This window comes from Amphiprion ocellaris, chromosome 20, assembly GCF_022539595.1.
Source record: "Amphiprion ocellaris isolate individual 3 ecotype Okinawa chromosome 20, ASM2253959v1, whole genome shotgun sequence".
Lineage (NCBI taxonomy): Eukaryota > Metazoa > Chordata > Actinopteri > Pomacentridae > Amphiprion > Amphiprion ocellaris.
This window is the reverse complement of record NC_072785.1, coordinates 29970026-29990978: the sequence shown is the minus strand read 5'-3', so window position 1 is coordinate 29990978 and position 20953 is coordinate 29970026. Positions and strand designations below refer to the sequence as shown.

Here is a 20953-nt window from a genome sequence, read left to right as displayed (position 1 = left end):
ATTCTGCTGATTATTTTTAATGGATAAGTGACTGTTTAATCTATAAATAAATGAAAACTGTGAAAACAGTTACATCACATCCCAAAACCAAAGTCTTGAATCTATTTTTGAAGACATATATTTATCTTTTAAGTACAAAAGACACAGAAAAGCTAAAAATCTAATGTTTTATTTAAAAATTACTGGACTAATTGATAAACCTGTTCTTTATTTGTTCCTGTCTCATTTTTCTTCACTGTGGGCTCATTTTTCACTGCAATATAAAGTCCTACATCTCTAATTTTAACCTTCCTGTTGTCTTCATTTGCAGGCACCAAAAAATATTGTTTCCTTGTCTGAAAAAAATCCAAAAATTCAACAAAAATTCCCCAAATTTCTGAAAATTTCCAAAACCTTCAGGAAGAAAATATCAGTATTTTTTAAAAAAAGTTTCCCTTAAAAGTTTTATTTTTAAAAAAATTCCCAAATTTGGCAAGAAAATTTTTGTAAATATTTCCAAAAATGAGTAAAAATCTTCCTAAAAAAATCCTAAAAATATCTACAGTGATTACATATATATCAGTAAAACTTCTGATACAGTATATTTTTAAGAACATTCACATAAAAATCAACCAAAATCCAGCGAAATTCGATTTCTTTTTTCCCCACCCAAAAATTTTGAAAATGTGGACATCATAAGTTTCACTGTGAAAATATATATATTTTTTCCACATTTTCAAACTTTAAAACAGGTCAATTTTGACTCGCAGGACGACACGAAGGTTAAACAAATCTCTTCAAACTGACCTTCATGTCTATTTAAAAACATCCTAAAAAAAGCTAAGCAAATGCTCATTTATTAAGCAGTTTTTTGGATGTTTTTTCTTTTGGCATTTTTCTTCACAGTGGGTTCATTTTTCACTGCAATATAAAGTCCTGCACCTCTATGGAAACAGAACAACCATGATCAAATGTCATTTGTCCAATATAACAAAGTTCTAACGTCATAAATCTCAAAGACAGAAAAGAAAAAAGCAAATTAAGTTTGATTATTTAAAAGAAAAACAAACTGGCATAAAGATATACAGCATTTTTCCAGTTGGCCACGTGTGCTACCAGAATTAGAAAAAATATATATAATACAGATATTTAATTATTTACAGTACAGTTTTACAACTTCTACAAAGATGTTTCACCATGCTGAATGTATCTCCAACAACTTGCTCCTCTGTTCACTGCTTCTGAGCCATGCTGCATTTGATTCATCCAGTAGCTTTGATTTTCTTCTCAGTCTCTCTAATTATTTTCTTGTTTTTCTACATAGTTTTAGAATAATCCCTGAATCTTTGTCATGTAACTGTCGCAGATGAGTGAATTATGGCTTCTTGGTTTTGCAGAATCTTTAGTTTTGTTTACAGATTCTGGTACAGACATTGTATTTTAGGTGATTTTTCCAATGAGACATTCTATACTGAGTAGTTCAGATGAAATATCACAATTTAAAACTTAAATTTGGTTAGTTTTCCTGACAGAAGTGCACTTTACACACAAGTTAGAACTGAAATTCTTTCTGTTTTCACTGTTTCGTGCTCTGATAAATGCTGGTACTTTGGCGATCGTTGGGTTTTGGCGTTCGAAGGGTTGTCGAATAATTTATCACCTCTAAATCCTGCATGAAAGTCCCTTTTTCTATGATAATCTTTAAGGAAACGAGTGCCATTGCTGGACAAGAGAAGAAAAACAACAACAAAAAAAGCTGGATAACTTCATCAATTATTTGGAGAAGGAGAAGAAATTAGTACATGAATCTCAACATCCAGTCCAAAAAAATGTTGAAATAAAACTGGCGCTGCGTGGTGTTTCATGAATGAACAACCCACACGGGAGCTGGAACACCGCTCAGAAAAACAAACGCCGTCCAGCACCCCGCTCACAATGGAAGTATTAGATTTATTTCCCCTCACAATAAAGGGAACTCTGTGTTTCTGGACACATATGAAGCTCAAATTTACCACCTTTGGAGGACAGTAGATGAGGTCAGGAACAAAACCATCTGTCGGAGCAGCACTTAAATAAAAATCAGCACTTTCAATCTGTGAAATGTTCTGGAGAGCCGCTGTTCTACAAAGCAGCAACAAGGAATATCACCGAGCCCGACGGTGGATGAAACTACGATGTGTTCCTGCGCAGAGTGTATTAAAAACATGTTTATTTGTGGTGGATAAAGCGGCATCCGCCCTCCTCCCGTTGGAACAAGGCTCCCAGCCAGCAGCACATACCGAAGCACAAAGACCCCCAGCGAAACCATTAGCCGGCCTCAAGTCCTTCATTCTCCGGGCCTCACAAAGAAACAAGGAGCCGCCGGAGGAGGGAGGCGGTGGTGGATTGAAGTGGTCGGCAGATTACATGGGAGCTGGACGAAGCAGCGATAGGCGTCGGCAGGATGGACGGGCTGATTACAGAGTCGGGACGGGGAGTAATTCTACCTGTCAGCTGTCACTGCTGCCACTCCGTCAAAAACTACTGCAGCACCAAAAAAAACCCCACATCCATTCTTAGCCATTTCATCTCCTGTACAAGCCTTTACCGTTTCAGATAAAGTGACATAACAGTGAAAAAATTCCTGACATCAAACAACTGATAGCATCAGGCGTTGAATTTCTATAGCTGGGTATGTTCAGAGTAGTCAAATGTACTGAAAAAGCAGTTCTAGTTGAAAAAGACCTGGATTGTTTAAAATAAATATTGTTTGATACCAGATTCATCTGATCATGCAAGAAAGACACTAATGAGGGAGGCCACCAAGACACCAATGACTCCTCTGAAGAAGTTACAAGAAAGACACTAATGAGGGAGGCCACCAAGACACCTCTTCTGAGGGAGTTACTAGAAAGAGACTAGTGAGGGAGGCCACCAAGACACCTATGACTCCTCTGAAGGAGTTCCTGCTTCAGCAGCTGAGATGTTTGAGACTGTTCATACAACAACTGTTGTCTGTTCTTCACCAGTCAAAGCTTTATGGAGACAAAGAGAAAGATTCTGATGGAAAAAGTTCACATTAAATCTGGACTAGAGTTCACCAGAAGACATGTGGCAATATTCTGAAAATTCAGCAGCCAAACCATGTTTCACTTACAGCTATGAAATTCAGTAGGCATATGCAACACACCAGGACGCATTAAAAAAAAGCAGAATTATGTTTCATAGTTTGGATGATTTTGGATCATTTTCAAAAGCTGCAAACCCAAACAGGGTAACCCCACAGAGCCCATATTTGGCCAGGATGTACTCCAGGAATGGGTCATCAAAAGTTATCAAAAGTCAGTGGGTGTGGAAAACTGCGCCCCCTGCAAAGTTTTAACATTTACTACAGCCAGTACGTGTCACCTGGAGTTATGAAATTTGGTACACATATTTAACATGTCAAGATGCACAAACATTTAATTGACAACACCATCCAAAACCCAACAGAAAGTCGCCATCTTGAATTATGTGTCATATTTGGGGTAATTTTTGGGCATTTTCAAAAGCTGTAAATTCAAACAGGGAAACCTCGACAGAGTCCATATTTGGCCAGGATGTACTCCAGGCATAGGTGATCAAAAGATACCAAAATACTCCACAAAAGTCCGAGGGTGTGGAAATGTAAGTGTCAAAATGGCTCAACAGCGCCCCCTGCATAATTTCAAACATTTACTACGGCCAGTACGTACAAAAATGTCCTTTTTAACATTATAAATTATGGATTCTGTGAAGGTAGAACCGCTGGGGGTTGCAGCTCACTCTGTGTTTTCTTAAACCTGTACCGTCTGGGTCAGGTTTCAATCATTACCGTTTCCTCAGAGGCTGCAGGTTAAACTGTGCTGGTTGCCGTGTCCTGCAGAAGTTTAACTTCACCAGGCCGCCGGCCAGATTTAACTGAGCAGAACTCAGATCATCTATTAACTGTAATCAAAAAAAAAAAAACAAAAAACACAAAAACAAAACAGAATTGTGTAATTACCAGTAAAAGTTCTTCTTCTTGGGTTAAGTTTGGATGCTGGGCGCAGGGTTACTGATTACACAAGCAGCAGATAATTAATGCGCCGCCACTGAGGCAGCAGAGAGGTCAGTTTGCCAGAAATGTAGAAGTCAGAGAAACAAACAAACATGTACTGTATGTCCTCAGCTTCACTGTAAGCTAACGCAGCATAATCTTAATTATTAAGTGAAGCATTATTAGTTCATTAACTGGTCCAGTGCAGGAGTCATTTTAACCAAAATCAGTGTGTTGCTCGTCGGAATTCTTGTTTATTTTCTTAAAAAAAAAAAAAAACGCTCAGTTGCATGAGAATGATTGATTTTTCATGTTTAAAAAAGTTGGCTTTAAGGATGTCAAATGAATTTCAGCATAAGTTGATGAAAACGTCCATTTTTGAGAAATAGAACAACAATAAGGAAGCATGAACAGTGAAATTCACCATAACCAATGAGTAATGTCAGTCGGTCTGCAACTGATGGTTATTTTGATTGTTTTCTCAGTTAATCGATTAATTGCTTCGAGAGTTTATCCATTAATTGACATGTCATTTTGAGGAGATGCAGTTACAAAAGCTGCATTTTAGGACCAGTGTTGTTCTGACCCACTTGTGATGGCGTCTCGTGGTGATTCTACATCACATGTTTTAAATCTATTATGCATAGTAAACGCTGAACTGAAGGAATTGAAGGAATTATTCCACAAATCAAACCGCCGTTTCCCCCAATTCGCTCATGTGTTTCATCATTAAAATGTCAGAAAATGGTGAAAAATCGCTTCCTGTTTCCACAACTCAAAGATATTCAATTTCCTGCCACAGAAGAGGGGAAAACATGAAAATATTCACATATAAGGAGTTGGAATCTGAGTGTTTAGACAGCTTTTTCTTAAAAAAAAAAACTCAAACTGGTGATTTTGTTATTAAAATAACAAACAGCTAAACAATCAGTTGTTGCAGCTCTAGTTTAAGGCTGCACAGGTGTATGAGGAAATGATTTCTGCAGGAAAAAGGTAAAAAGGCACAGCATACGGAATAAAAGGACAAAATAAATCCCTGTGATATTAAACATGCATGTTAACCTTCACAAAAGTCTTTAGTACCATATAATCACACAATTTCCAGTCCAGAAAACTCTCTTTTAACAGCAACTTTGACCATTTTCTGTACACATGGATACCAAAAAACATGCTGTCGATGTCCAAAAGAGAAAAAACCCTAAATATTCACATTGAAAATGCTGCAATCACATAATTTAGTCAATTTGTTTCTTTAAAAAGCCACAAAAACAGATAAACACAACACTTCTAGTCCAGAAAACACAATTTTCCACACACATGGCTACCAAAAAAAAAAAAAAAAACATGCTAGAGATGTCCAAAACTCAAAAATATTCAGTTTGCTGTCACAGAAATGGAAAAAAAATCAGTCGAAAAAGTCTTTAGAAACATAAAACCACACTCCTTTTAGTCCAGAAAATTCAGCTTCAGCAGCAACTTCCACCATTTTCCACACACATGGTTACCAAAAAACATGCTAATGATGTCCAAAAGGCCAAAAAAAATTCAGTTTACTGTGACAGGAAGAGAAAGAATCAGTCCATCAACGGCACAAAATCTTTAGAAACATCCAACCACACTCCTTTTAGTCAAGAACTCAGTTTTTACAGCGACGTACAACATTTTTCTGCACACAGCATAACCAATAACATGCTAATGTGTCCAAAAACCAAATATATTCAGTTTACTGTGATAGAAAGGGAAAGAATCAGTCAATCGACATCACAAAAGTCTTCAGAAACATCCAACCACACACCTTTTAGTCAAGAAAACTCTGCTTTTTAAATAATTTCCACCATTTTCCACACACAGCTACCAAAAAACATGCTAATAATCTCCAAAACCCCCAAAATCAGTTTGTTGTCACAAAAACGGGAAAAAAACACAAATTGTGCACATTTTATGAAGTTTTTAACTTAAAATTTACTCAAACTGACTAAATTTGACACCATTTGAATGAATCACTGCAGCTTTGAATGCCAGTTTAGCTTCTTTAGCTGCAGTCTGAAGCCTCCCTGGTTTACCTGCTTTGGCCCCTGTGAGCTTAAACCAACACAACAAACACAGAACGTGAACACAAACCTGATTTTACACCAGAAACATCTGAATTAAATCTATGGCCGTGTCCTCGGATGCTCTTCACAGCAGCAGCGGAGTTAAATGTACAATTAGAACCAAAGCAAACAGCGTCAACACGAACCTCAGCTGACCTCCGATGACCCAAAACCCCTTTAAACATCCAGAAAGAAAGAATTCATCAGCAGGCGCCCGTTTGTTATCGATGGAAATACAACTGGACTGAGACACGGTGACTCATAAGACTCTCATTATAAAGAAAATACAGTTAGAAGCATTTCCACAGAACACCTCATTAAAGCTTCAAGATGCAAACAAAGAGCCTCAACGACTTTATTAACTGTCTTCGTCTTCAGCCTTTAAGCAACATTTAATTCCACATTATTGTCCAGAAATGCAAAGAAAGCATCAAAACATAGATCTGGTCATCATTAAACTACATTTTAACTGTTTCCTGTTGATTTTAGAGTCTAAACTAATTCTTTTCCCATGTTTAATGTCTCCTGTTTTGGTTTCTGTGCTGAAAAAATATGAAACGCACATGGATGCATAAAAAAAAAAGACTAAAACGTAAACAAGATCCTTAATTATGACCCATTAATTCAATAATTTTTTGCAGACCATCATAAAACACACACCACCAATTTTAGATTTATTTCCTGCACTGCAGCGCTCAGTCTCCATTTATTTCACTTTAGATATAAAAACCAACTCCAGAAACTCAGCAGATTTAATTAATTTTAGTCAAAGTTTTGCCTCCCTGCAGCTTAAAATGACAAAGACACAACGAGAAATAACGCAAAAGGCATTAAATCACGAGTCCTTCTGGTGCTACGAAGCTTTCCGTACCATCAGATGTTTATTCGTACGAAACCTCAGATGGCTGAGCAATAAACCGCTGACTGAAACTGGAGATAATCTGCATCGAGGCCTGGAAAATCAGCGTGGCGCAAACCTTGTGTCAGTTTGACCAGCTGGTCAAACATCAACCTGATAGATTCAACCACCCTAGAACCAAGCAGCAGATGGCAACAAGCTCTTTAAAATAATCAACATTTGCCACTGAAAAACACAGAAAGGTTCTTTAGATGCAGAGATATAAACTTTATTCATCAACTTGGGGAAATTCCAGGTATCCAGGATACTGGACCACTAAATAAATGCAGCATGGCTCAGAAACAGTGAAGAGAGCAGGAAGTTGTTGGAAGATACATTCAGCATGGAGAAACATCTTTCTACTGATGACGAACAGAGCAGAGAGAAAACACTTGCAGAGACTGGAAACATGGAAATAGTCGAATATCTACAGTATGTACAGTCACTATTCCTTCTTCTACCAGTACCGCCTGTGTCGATGGCAGTTTCTTTCTTTAGTTTTTGAGAGATAAATCGTTACAGAAATTGAACTTGTTTAATCATTTTTATGACTTGTGTCATTCTGTGTTAAACTGCAAAAAAAGGAGATATTTATGAGTTCTCTCTCCTTCTTCATGGTTGTTCTGTTTCCATAGAGCTGCAGGACTTTAGATTGTAGTGAAAAATGAGAAAACAGTGAAGAAAAATGTGCAAAAAATGCCCAGAAACTGTTCACAGTTCAGAAGTTTTACTAATAATGATGACTTTAAAAAGTGAGCATCAATACAAAAATCTGAAATTCCTACATCGAAAAAACATTTTTTTAGTTTAAACGCATCTTTAAATCTCTAAATTTTAAGCTTCTCTCAGTGGTTTAGAGAATAATGGCTCAGTTAACAGATCGGTTTGTTGTTTGGTCTCGAAAATGTCCAAAAATGGTGAAAATGTCGATCAGTGCTCACCAAAGATGACAAATTTCCTGTTTTGTCCAAACTTAGAAAAGAAACCAGAAAATATCCATGTTAGAAGCTTGAATCAGAGAATTTAGAGTTTTTTTCCCTTTAAAAAAATGACGTCTCATCGATTAATCGTTGCAGCTCGGCTAAACGAGACATCTAAAGACGTCATCTGAGCTTGCTGGAGATAATTTTGGGCTTTCTTTTAGAAATTTTCGGGGACTTTACAGACGAAACAGTTAATTATTTAATTAAAGCTACACTACACTTACAACATATACAGAGTTTATTGTATAATCAGCCTGATTCTGGTGTTTCAGAGAAAACAGTCACTTTAATGAGCTTCCAGAGCTCCGAAAGCTTAGTTCAAGCATCTGCTGCTCCACAGAACCCAACATTAGTCCTGCAAAATATATTGTTTCTGCACCAGATGTGATGTTAAATGAGAAAAAAATTAAGCGAAACACATCGCCGTACAACGTTTCTGCTGCTTGATAGAAGAAGAAAACTGCAATAATCTCACTTTTAGTGACTAAACTACAAGAAAAGTTTGATTTAAGGGATTCTTCGAGTCTTTTGTTAACTATATTTAAAAGAAACAGACTTTGTTGCAGCAAAATACGTAAGGAACCGGAGAGAAATACTGCAAAAGGAAGCAAACGTTATATTTAGGCTGCAGAAAGGATAAAAAACGGCAACTCTGTCTGCAGCTTCTTGCACCTCATGAGGAAACATGACTGACTTTTTAACGTTTAAATCATCAGATCTGAAGTAAAACTCTACATCGGATGTCTTTGCAGTGTTACAGCGTATTAAAAAAGATCCCAACCTGCAAAAAGAATCAATGATGCAACAACTTTCCACCTCGTAAAAGACAAGATATCATCAAAAGAGGGTTTCACATGACACACATGACGAGCAGCTTTAGCACCAACATGCATGTTTTATTTCCTGGAGCTGCATGAAAAATGGCCGAATTTGAAGCAGAAACATTAAACATTCTGCAGCTACAACAGTGTTTCTGTTCAGTCTGACTCCTGTTAATTACCGGAGACCCCAACTGTCTGCATGTGACATCTTTAGCAGACGTTAAAACAATTTATTAGAGCATCAGAGATGCCGTTTGTGTCTTCAGGAGAAATCTGCAGCCTTAATATGAGGAATTGGCTTCTCCTTTTACAGCTCTTCTACTAGCATCTCTGTGAATCCACTGATATGTGGTTAAAGTTGAACAAACTGGAGCTGCTAAAGCATCATCAAACTGACACTAAGCTCTTTAAAATAATCAACATCTGCCATTGAAAAAGCCATAAAAGTTCTTTAGATACATAGATAGAAACTTTATTCATCAACTTGGGGAAATTCAAGGAGCTCGCATATGTTCAATTTAAGAAAAATGAGGAAACTAATGTGCAAATGAACCTGCAAATCATGCTGCTAGCAGAAATAAAGGGCAAAGTCGTGCTGTTATTTACAATAATTAAAGGTTATTATAAAGTCTAAGCATTGTGAATATATATAGAAATAATTATAAATTCTATAGGACGGATGTTTGGGTTACTGGTGGTTACTGGATTATTGGGTTTTATTGCACATTTTACACTACAAACTTTGTAATTTTGCACATTTTCAGGTGAATAATTTGCACATTTCTGCACACTGTAAATATTTTTATTGCTTTCTATTACTTAAAATTCTATTGGCTTGCAAAACCTGCCTTTTTCCATTATATAAAAAAAACTCCTGTAAAATGTATTGGTCAGCGTGTCATGTTCTGCAAACGAACTTGGCGATAAAACTGAATCTGACAAAAGTCGACCGCTAGTTTAAAAAACACTGAAGCTGCTGTGATGAGTCAAAAAGTCTGAAAACACATAAACATCTTAAACTGACGCATTTCTTCTAAAAACTTTCAGCTAATTTTGTCAAATGTTCTTCTCCAGTATCACTAAGAAACTGTTACGATGTGACATCACTGGTTTGTGGCTCCATTCATTGGTCAGTTACAGACTTAGAAATGAAATCCAGCTAAAGGTAAAAAGTTTACTTATTCTATCTTCAATTATCACACAACTGAAAGGTGGTCTGTAAACTGTACAAAGTTCCTTCCTCCACTGTTCTTCCTCCACTGTTCTTCCTCCACTGTTCTTCTGTCCTGTTCTTCCTCCACTGTTCTTCTGTCCTGTTCTTCCTCCACTGTTCTTCCTCCACTGTTCTTCTGTCCTGTTCTTCCTCCACTGTTCTTCTGTCCTGTTCTTCCTCCACTGTTCTTCCTTCACTGTTCTTCCTCCACTGTTCTTCCTCCACTGTTCTTCTTTCCTGTTCTTCCTCCACCTAGAAACCACTCTCTATTTCGGTTCTACTTTCCCCTCCAGCTCGGCGGCCGACCGTCTGATCGGACCGAGCGCCGTGACCTTGGCGAGGTTTGAATGCTTTGGGAAGTGAGCGGAAGAGGACATGCTCTTATTTGTGGCGGTGGCAGGACTTCCCTCCGTCCTCCCCTCCACATACCTCCGACTCCCCCGCCGAGGAGTCGACGGCCAGCGGAGAAGGAATCCGGTATTTGGAAATCAGACCAACAGCATCTCAAGGCTGCAGAATCACATCCTTGGCGAGCAGCAATAAACCAATCAACAGGGCCGAGTAAAGATTAAAAATAAACCGCAGAACACTTTTAAAACGGAGAAACGGAAGTGGAATTTACCTCCAGCAGCAGCTAATCTGATCTGAACAGACCGATCTACACCTGATGTTGGACTTTTTCACATCATAAACGCACATCAGCTGCAGACAAACAAGAACATCTGTGAAGAAGCAGCAAAACTGTTGATAGAATTGACCTTTAATTGCAAACTAAACATGAGAAAAGATGGAAATAAGATGTAGTTTGTTGGATGAGATTAATTTAACGCCACTTATCCTCTCTACAGACTTCCATAGCTTCATTCTAATAATAAATATCGACTTTGTTTGACATGTTTCCATTCATTCACACTTTTTTGGTTTTTAAAGCACCTTTTTTTGCATTTTTTTTTTTTTTTGCCCGCTGCAGTGAAACATCAAATTTTGACCTGGTTGCAGAGTATAACTGAAAAAGCAGCAAAACTGTTGTTGAAATTGACCTTTTATTGCAAACTAAACACGAGAAAAGATGAAAATTAGCCATAGTTTGTTGGATATCTTCTCTAAAGACGTCCATAACTTCACTCAAATGCAAAATATTTATTATTTTTTAAAAACGTTTAGATTCATTCAAGCTATTTCTTGAATTTTTTTTGCCATTTTATTCTTTGCCACCTGCAGAGAAACCTGAAAATCTTTGAAGAAGCAGCAAAATCATTGATAAAATTGACCTTTAATTGCCAAATAAACACAAGAAAAGATGGAAATAAGATGTAGTTTGTTGGATATCCTCTCTACACACTTCCATAACTAACATAATCTAATGCAAAATATTGACTATTTTTGATACCTTTCCATTCATTCAAGCTCTTTTTGGGGGATTTATAGCAAGTTTTTTTGCCATTTTTTTTGCCAGTTGCAGAGAAACATGAAATTCTTTGAAGAAGCGCCAAAATCATCGATGGAATTGACCTTTAACTGCAAACTAAACACGAGAAAAGATGGAAATAAGATGCATATTGTTGGATATCCTCTCGAGAGACTTCCATAACTTCAATCTAATGCAATCTATTGACGAGTTGTGGCATGTTTCCATTCATTCAAACTGTTCTTCGGAGGTTTACAGCACATTTTTTACTAAACATGAGAAAAGATGGAAATAAGACATAGTTTGTTGGATAATGCTCATTTAACGCCACTTATTCTCTCTAGAGACGTCCAAAACATCATTCTAATGCAAAATATCGACCAGTTATTCCATTTATTCCAGCTCTTTTTTGGGGTTTATAGCACTTATTTTGGGTCATTTTTTGCCAGCTGCAGAAAAACATGAAAATCTTTGAAGAAGAAGCAAAATTGTTGTTGTCGCTAACAACACAAGAAAAGCTGGAAATAAGACGTAGTTTTTCAATAAACTTCATTTAATGTCACTTATCCTCTCTACAAACTTCCATAATATTATTCTAATACAAAATATCTACCAGTTTCTTCCATTTATTCCAGCTCTTTTTTGGGGTTTCTTGCACTTTGTTGCCAGCTGCAGAGAAACATGAAATTCTAACCTGGTCGCAGAGTATATTTGAAAAAGCAGCAAAACCGTTGATATAATTGAACTTTAACTGTAAACTAAACACGAAAAAAGATGGAAATGAGATGTAGTTTGTTGGATATCCTCTCTACACACTTCTATAACTTTATTCCAATGCAAAATATTGACTAGTTTTTAGACGTTTCCATTCATTTCAGTTCTTTTTGGTGGTTTATAGGATTCTTTTTGTCAAATACTGCTGAAAAACATTCACAACGAGGATGTTTTATTGATTAAAGATGCTGAAATTGGGCACAAACTACCGGTCTTTCAGTTGCTTGGTGACTTTCCTAAAATGTTTGATTAAAGCGTTTTTCATTTTGCTGCAAAAAGTCTCAACTTCCCTTCATCTGCAGGACCGAAGGAGGTGCAGCCAAACAAAGGAAGGAGGATTTTCAGTCGGATATGAAGCCAGAAAGGTTCAAAATGAATGATTCAAGGTTGTTTTTTCTTTCCAATAAACATTGCTTTAAGTCTTCTATACTTATTTGTCAGTGGTTATTTTAAGCAAACATTGATGCAAAGTCAGAAAACGCTCAGAAAAATGGAAATTTCAGTCGAACAGCCAATCTGGCTGAAACACTGGACAGATGTGAAGTCAAAAGGGTTCAAAATGAATGAATCAAGGCTGTTTCTACCTCCCACAAACAATTCTTTATCTCTTCTAGATTAATTAGTTGCTGTTTTTTAAGCCACCATGAATAAAAAAGTCAGTAACTGCTCAGAAAAATGGAAATTTTAGGGCGTAACCCCAACCTGAAGACAACCAGAACACAGGCTGAAGAGGAAGACAGGATCTGGAAAGTGCAAATGAAATATCTAAAATCCAGACTGACAAAATGCTGCAGAAGCAGAAATAAACAAGTTTCATTCATTGTGTTGCTTCTGAAGCACAAATCAACTGAACCTCTCCTGCATTTACAGGAAAATAAATAAGGTTTGGGCGTCTAATTTGAGTTCGATCCTTGTGTTAGAGGGAAATTCATTGAATTTATCTATTTTTTTTTGTTTTAATAAATGAGCGTTTAACTCTTTTACGTGGGATATTGTGCAAAACATTCCTGGAAAATGGCTTTAAAGCTCCACAACAGTGTTTTTATGTGAATTTATCAAATAATTCTGCACATTGCAGCCAGCTGCTGTCATATCTGAAGGAGCTTCATAAAAATGAATGGCTTTTAAAAATCACAGTTGGTTGGTTTAAATCAATTAAATGAGACTTATTTTGCATTAAAAGTCCAACACAATGACAAAAATAGATAAACACGTTTTAAACTTCAGTCCGCATGAATTAAACAGTGAAGTTCTGCCGCTGCCTGAACAAAAAACACCTTCAAGCAGGTGTTTCTGTCTGCGTTTACACTTCCTTCATTAAAAAAACACCACAAACACGAGTTGAAGCACCGACCTGAGATCTGAGCAGCAGATCAGCTGGACTTCTGTCGCGTCTTTGCGCCTCCAAAACGCGCCGCAAAACGTTCCGCAGAGCGCAGGAAGCAGGACAAATGGAAACGCGTAAAAAGTGAAACTAGAGCCCCAGATCGCTTATTCCTCCGCGGTATTCCTCCCAGAACTTCTTCATTCCCGGCGTGTCTCTGATATTTCCTCCCATCTGCAGCGGCGCGGAGCAGCCCGGAGGTTTGGCCGCTTGGAGACGTCATTGCCCCGCCTGGTTGGAGAGCTGCCCGGCGGCGGCGCACCGAGGAGGAGGATGAGGAGGGTCACCGGGACATATGGAGCTGGAAACCCCGGAATTAAAGGCCACACGCTCGGTTTCCTTCAGCAGTTATAAAATAACGATAATAAAAACCTGTTTGGTGATTTTACGCGCAAAACTTGATCTGTATTTTGTGGTTTCTCTGCTGCGTTCAGCTGCTCAGAGTTAATGATTAATAAAGATGGAACACAATAAAAGCAGGAGGCCAAAAGGGCTCCAGAGCACCGTAAAAAAATCAAGAAAAAGTAGGTTAAACCGGGTTAACACGCATCTTTTACGAACTATGTCCATTTTCTATATAAAACTTGCTTCCATACATTTGTATGTATATTGCACTCATATCATATCATCCCAAACCGTAAAATTTGCACAGACATTATTGCACTGCTACATCTTTGCATTTTTTAAACTTGTTTTTTAAGCTACTTTATACTGCATTGTCTTATAGTGTGTCACTACTGCACTATTTCATCCTTATTTCTCATCCCTGTACATACTGTAAATATTATTACTACTGTTCTATTATTATTTTATTTCTATTACGTTGTCTGTTGCTACATAAGCTGCTGTAACAATGTGAATTTCCCCTGGCGTGGGGAGAAATAAAGGACTTATCTATCTTATCTTATCTGTAAAGACCATCTATGGTAGTCTTAAGTTGTTTTCGATGACGGAATCATTGAAACATGAGTCTTCATCATTAAAAGCAATCATACATTAAGGTTATTTCATAGATGTATTCTAGGTTTTCTTGAAAATATGATAAATTGTGTCAAAAATATACATGCAGCAAGTTGAAATATAAGTTTTGTTGATGCAGAAAGTTGTGTTACTCAAGTTTTCTTAGTTTTATAACCTCTGAACTTCTCATGAGTGATTATAATTGACGACAGCTGATGACTCCTTTGAGCCAATTTAAATAGAACCCATTAGATCCACTCATTAGTCTGAGGAGCTCAGCAAAGATCAGAAAAAGCAAATCAGAAAGTCACTTGGAGTCATTTCAGAGCAGCTTCAGATCCAAAATCATCTGTTTGTCAGTCTAAAGTTCATGGTCCAGTTGTGTTACTGCCACCATCAGGAAGAAAACACAAACAATCACCTGCTGCTGAGAGACGACTGGTCAGGATGGTCAAGAGTCAACCAACAATCATCAGAAAACAGGTCTGAATGAATGAGAAGCTGCTGGAAAACAGCTGTCAGTGTCCACAGGGTTTTACATCAACATGAGCTGAGAGGATCCATGAAGAAGGAAGTTCTTCCTCTAGAAGCAGAACCTTAAAGCTCTACTGATCACATGGACAAAGAAAAGGTTTCTGGAGGAAAGTTCTGTGGTCGGAACAAAAACTGAAGGTGAGGCTCTTAACCCCCAGAACACCAAACCTATCATCAAGCATGGAGGTGGAAGTATCATGTTTATGGCCTGGTTTCAGACTGTATTTTGGACTGGTTTTGGACTTTCTTGGGACTGGTTTATCTTTGGTTTCAGTCTTGGTTCTCCTGGTTTTGGATGTGATTTAAAGTTGGTTTAGGATTTATTTCACTCTGGATCTGGTCCTGGATGAAGACTGGATGAGGACTGGTTTCAGACTGTCTTAGGTCGTCTTAGGCGGGTCTTGGACTTTCTTTTAGGAGAAGTTTAGGTTTGGTTTTGGTCCTGATATTGTACTGGTTTTTGACTTTTTTTAGAACCAATTTCAGACTGTTTCTAAAACTGCTTTCAGTTCTGGTTTAGGACTGGTTTCAGACGATTCTGACTGGTCCTGAATTTTTTTGGGGTTAGGTTTGATTTTGGTCCTGGTTTTAGACCTTTTTAGGACTAGTTTCAGACTGGTTTAAGATTGTCTGGGATGAGTCTTTCTTTAATCCCAAGAACACCAAACCTACCATCAAGCATGGTGGTGGCAGTATCATGCTCTGTGGAACTGGAGCTTTACACAAAGTAAATGAATTAATGTAGAAGGAGGAGGATCACCTCCACATTCTTCAGGAAAACCTAAAACCATCATCAGAAGGTTGATCTTGGACACAGTTGGATGTTTCAACAAGGCAATGAGCCCAAACACACATCAGACGTGGTAAAGAAATGGTTCAATCAGGCTAGAATGAAGGTTCTAGACTGGTCTCCTCAAAATCCTGACTTAAACCCATCAAGAACCTGAAGAAACAAGTAAAACAAATGTAGTTGAACTGCACCAATTCTGTCCAGAGGAGTCAAAGATAAACTAGTACCTTGTATACAGGAACCAAAAGAACCGAACTGTGGTGAAAATGGACAAATCTAACCAAATATTAGCATCACTGTATGTATATTTTTGACCCAACAGATTTTGTCATATCTCCAAAAGACCTTTGATAAATCTATGAAAGAAACAAAATGTAAATGAATCCTATTTAAATTGGAGTATTAAGAGGAGTCACCAGCTGTAGTCAATCGTAATATCTCACAGGAAGGGAAGAGACCATGTCACTAAGAAACTCTGATAAACTCAATTTTCTACAAGACAACAACTGATGATTGAAATTGCTGCATGTATATTTTTGACTCACAGATTTTTTGTATTTCCTGAAGAACTTCAATAAACTTCCAAAAGAACCAAAATGGATGTGATTCAATGAGTCCATCAAAGAAAATTCAGAGTTATAGGAATCATTGGAAAGTCTAGACTGCCATGAGGTACAGTGGATTCAAACTGCTGTTACTGATTGTATATGTAGGTATAAACATAACTAAACAAAGGTATTTCAATGAAGTTTAGTGTTGGGGTTGTTGCTTTTTTCAAAATTTTGAAACTAAGATGCAAAATTATATCAGTTTTAAATACCAGTTATCAGTCTCCTTGATGACAAATAATCAGAATTAGCACAATTATTGAACGTAACAGTTGATTTCTTACTATATGCACCATCAACTCAACACTCTACAGTGAACTCAATAACCTCAAACCGACTGTGAACCTGGAGTCTTACCCGCTGTTGGCTGGTTGTTAGCGCAGCCTCGTTTCTGGTTCGCTTATTAAATTACGTCGCCTCACGAGAGCCCCATTCATCACTGTTAGACTTCACTTGTTTGGATATTTATGGCTGCAGCTACTTCACACTCTTGTCTTTTTTTTGGGTACCATGCACAAGGCTTCCTACTGTTGTTTGGAGCAACATAACGGACGAGACCACAGTTATCCTCAAGTGACTTCTGCTGTTTATTCTCTGCTTATGTCTGAAGGCCTTCTCCAGTTGATTAAACCTCTAAGAACTAAATTCTGTAAGTCAAAGTTACGTATTTAGAAGTTTCCCATTAAAAAATAATATATTATGCTTTTAAATGACTGACATATGACTCTGCTGTTGTATCTGAAGATCTTTGACATCCGTGGTTCTTTATCCACCAACCCTTCCAAGAAACACGGTAAGCTACTGCATGCTACACGAGGGCAAGTTGTTTCTGAAATTATCAAACTGAAAACTGGTTCTAAAGAAGATTAATGATGCAGAAAGCTCAACTCTGCAAGCTAACAGAACTGGTTGTGAAGTCTGAGCCATATAAAACCCTGAACGTCTTGTCCATATGCTTCACTTTCAAGGTGGAAATGTTCAGTAAACACCAGAATATGGTGTTTAACTGAGCATTTTACTCATGATGTGGTTTCTAACATATAAAAAACACCATATAGACCTGTAAACGAAGTAAAAAAAATGGATTTTCAGTGGAGTTTGCCTTTAAAAGTCAGTCTGTTATGTTCCTTTGTACACTTCAAGCACGACACTGCTGTAATTCTACTCAGTGGAATCAGGGAAATTGTCTTCTACCATATTTGACACCTTAATTTCCAATGAATCTGGAGTGCACTACAAGATTTAAAGCTGTTTTCCAGATATATGGAAAGTTCCATCTTCCTCCTTTGAATAAAACGCTATTCTAGTCACCATATAGACTCATTCACATCGTAAAAAACTGTAGATAGATAGATAGATAGATAGATAGATAGATAGATAGATAGATAGATAGATAGATAGATAGATAGATAGATAGATAGATAGATAGATAGATAGATAGATAGATAGATAGATAGATAGATAGATAGATAGATAGATAGATACTTTATTAATCCTGAGGGAAATTCAAGTAGAGTTTGCCGTGAAAAGTCAGTCTGTTATGTTCCTTTGTACACTTAAAGCATAGATACTGATGTAATTCTATTGAGTAGCATCAAGGAAATTGTCTTCTACCATATTTGACACCTTAATGTCCAAAAACTCTGGAGTGTAGTACAAGATTTTAAGCTTTCTTCCAGATATATGGAAAATTCCAGCTTCCCTTGTGGAATAAAAAGTGATTCTAATCTCCATATGGACACATTAACAAGGTAAAAAAATTCATTTTCAAGAGAGGCATCCTTATCAAGTCAGATTGTTGAGTTCCTCTGTATAGTATTAATGCAGTATTGCTGTAATTCTACACAATGGCATCCAGGAAATTGTCTTCTACCATATCTGGCACCTTAATTTCCAATGAATCTGGAGTGCAGGACAAGATTTTAAGCTGTTTTCCAGATCTATCAGAAATGCCAGCTTCTTTAGAATAAAAAAAACCTCATATTCGTCAACATTTTGAGCACTTTTGTATGATTTTTTTCCCTCCTTTGTTGGCATGACCTTGAGTCTGTGTGAAAAATACAGCATTACAGTAATCTAACAGCGCTGCAACACAATTTTGTATCCTTTCAACTTTGTGGTCATTTCTGATTCTCAGCTGCGTGGTGTTTTTGTACTGCGTTATATAATAGTGTCCATTCAGTACTCTAAAGGTAACCAAAGACTTTGAAAATAAAGACATTGCTGTTGTTGTACGCTTAAAGACGAGCAGTTAGAGATGGCGGTAACAGAGGCAGGTGTTTGTCATGGTTTCTTGGTAATCTCTGCACATCTTCCACAAAAACTGTTAAAAAAAGAATAAACAAACAGCCTCAGAAGAAACTTGATACCAGCTGTTGTGATATCCATCATCTCTGATTGGGGTTTAAGCTTTTGTGTGGCCAGCTAGCACAAAAAAAGCCTTGATATGTTAAACTTCCCTCACAGTAGGCCTCAGGTTGTCAAATGTGATTGATGAAAGTATCAAACTTTGGTTTTAAGGATCAATCAGGTGGCTTTCTTTACATTAAGGTGGCCAATTTTATTCATTTTTCATAAAGAAGTGGTTGAATTTTGCACACCAGAGATATACAAGAGCAACCTAAAGGTCAGAATAATGGATTTCTGTGTGGATATTAAAAAAAGGATGAAGGGAACTGGCATCAAAGTGATTCATCACACAACAGGACAGGACAGATATTACATCCCTGATTAGCTTTTGTGTTTAAGATTAATCCCAGAGTGGCAGGGGTATCAGCTATCTTACAGAATGAAAGGGGATGATGCAAAAATCAATTGAAAATGAGAAACGTACATAAGTGCTGTTGATATTGAGCACATTCTTCCGTATGCAGAAATTCAGAAATTGCACAGATGTCTCTGAATTTGGAAAATAACGATATTGCACAGGTTATTCTATGCACAGAAAAATACCAAAATTGCAAAGATTCTTCCATGAGATACTCAACATACTGATTATCTTGCTTTAATTCTGTTCTGACTACTTTCTGACTACTTTATATCCAACAACACATCTTGAACGAACCAACAACAGCTGCCAGAAACACCACCTCTGACCTGCTAGCAAAGGGACTAGGAGCTGAAACTTGACTTGTGGAAGTAAATGAAGTTCCCAGAAACCACAGCTATGATGATCTGAAAGCCACATGCAGATGCTAGAAAACATCCAGACAGATCATCCTCTCAGAAATTATCACTTCCTGGGAGGAATGCGAGACGAGGCCAATGAAAGAAACAGGGTAAATCCTGATGAAGTGGTGGAAGAACATCAAAGAAACAGGTGGTAAGCCTGTTAAAGTGTGATGCAAAAGCAGGTACTGATAATTATCTTTAACCACTTATTTTAATGAAGGCTATTAGAAAGCAAGGTTGAATTTGATTTGAACAATTTCAATGTGAATTTAACCAATGCAGACTGTTTCTACAGATTCCCCTTAGTCTGAATAAAGATGGGGAAGTTCCGTCTTTAGAAATGTCCTTAATTTTGAAAGAAAAGCTTTTTTTTTTCAATGAAGACAACACTAAATGAATCACAAATCCAGTCTAGACATTGTCAATGTGGTAAATGACTATTCTAGCTGGAAACAGCTGATTTTTATTGGAATATCTCCATAGGGGTACAGAGGAACATTTCCAGCAACCATCACTCCTGTGTTCTAATGCTACATTGTGTTAGCTAATGGTGTTGAAAGGCACATTGATGATTAGAAAACCCTTGTGCAGTTATGCTAGCACCTGAATAAAAGTGTGAGTCTTCCCGGAAAACATCAAATTGCCTGGGTGACCCCAAACTTTTGAACGTTCGTGTAATTAAACGGCATTGAGAAGCTTTCTGAAGTCAAACTTTCTAACAACACTCAGCGGTAGTATATCTTTAGCAGTGCAGCTACAATTAGAGTGTTCTGTCAGATGGTGTTGTTGCAGAGTTCCTCTCGTCATGTTTTTTTTTTAGATGTGGAGGCGGTTACGATGGTACAACATGTTTATTGTCCCACTTTGGGTTGGAACAGTTTCCCTGCAAAGTTCACACACTGCGGTTTGGTTTCAAATTACCAAAAAGATGCTATATTGGGAAGCAGAATTGTCCTTTTTTATCCACAATTTCCTCTTCACTGCACTTTTTCTGTCATTTTGCACTGGTACACTCCATTTCTAAGAAATATGACCGTTTTTAAGCCAAGGAGGGAGTGTGCTTGGAGTCTGTTGATGCAACCAAACTTCCAAAAGAGCTGATCTATTTAACTGATCAATATAAACAGCCCAGTAAGAAACTTAACAACCACCATCGTGAGTTGAGGTCTTGGGTTTTGTTTAGCCGGCTAACACAAAGAAAGCCTGGATATGTCAAACTTGGTTCATGGTACAGCCATGTCAAATGTGGACGATGAAGGTGCAGAACTTAGGAACTACCAAGCAGCTGTCTTTAAACAAGG

The 20953-nt window shown here is 37.4% G+C and overlaps 1 protein-coding gene across 6 annotated transcripts in view; it reads right to left on the bottom strand.

Annotated features, from left to right (window-relative positions):
* The window catches only part of esr2b (estrogen receptor 2b), a 181261-nt gene that overhangs the window by 44336 nt on the left and 115972 nt on the right, over nt 1–20953 (bottom strand). The window contains exon 1 of one of the 6 annotated variants that reach the window (XM_055005588.1): nt 13560–13763. The exons of the other annotated variants lie outside the window; for them this stretch is intronic. The gene's annotated coding sequence lies outside the window, so the exon portion shown is untranslated. Of the gene's footprint in view, nt 1–13559; nt 13764–20953 lie in introns of those variants that run through there. 6 annotated transcript variants of the gene reach the window in all.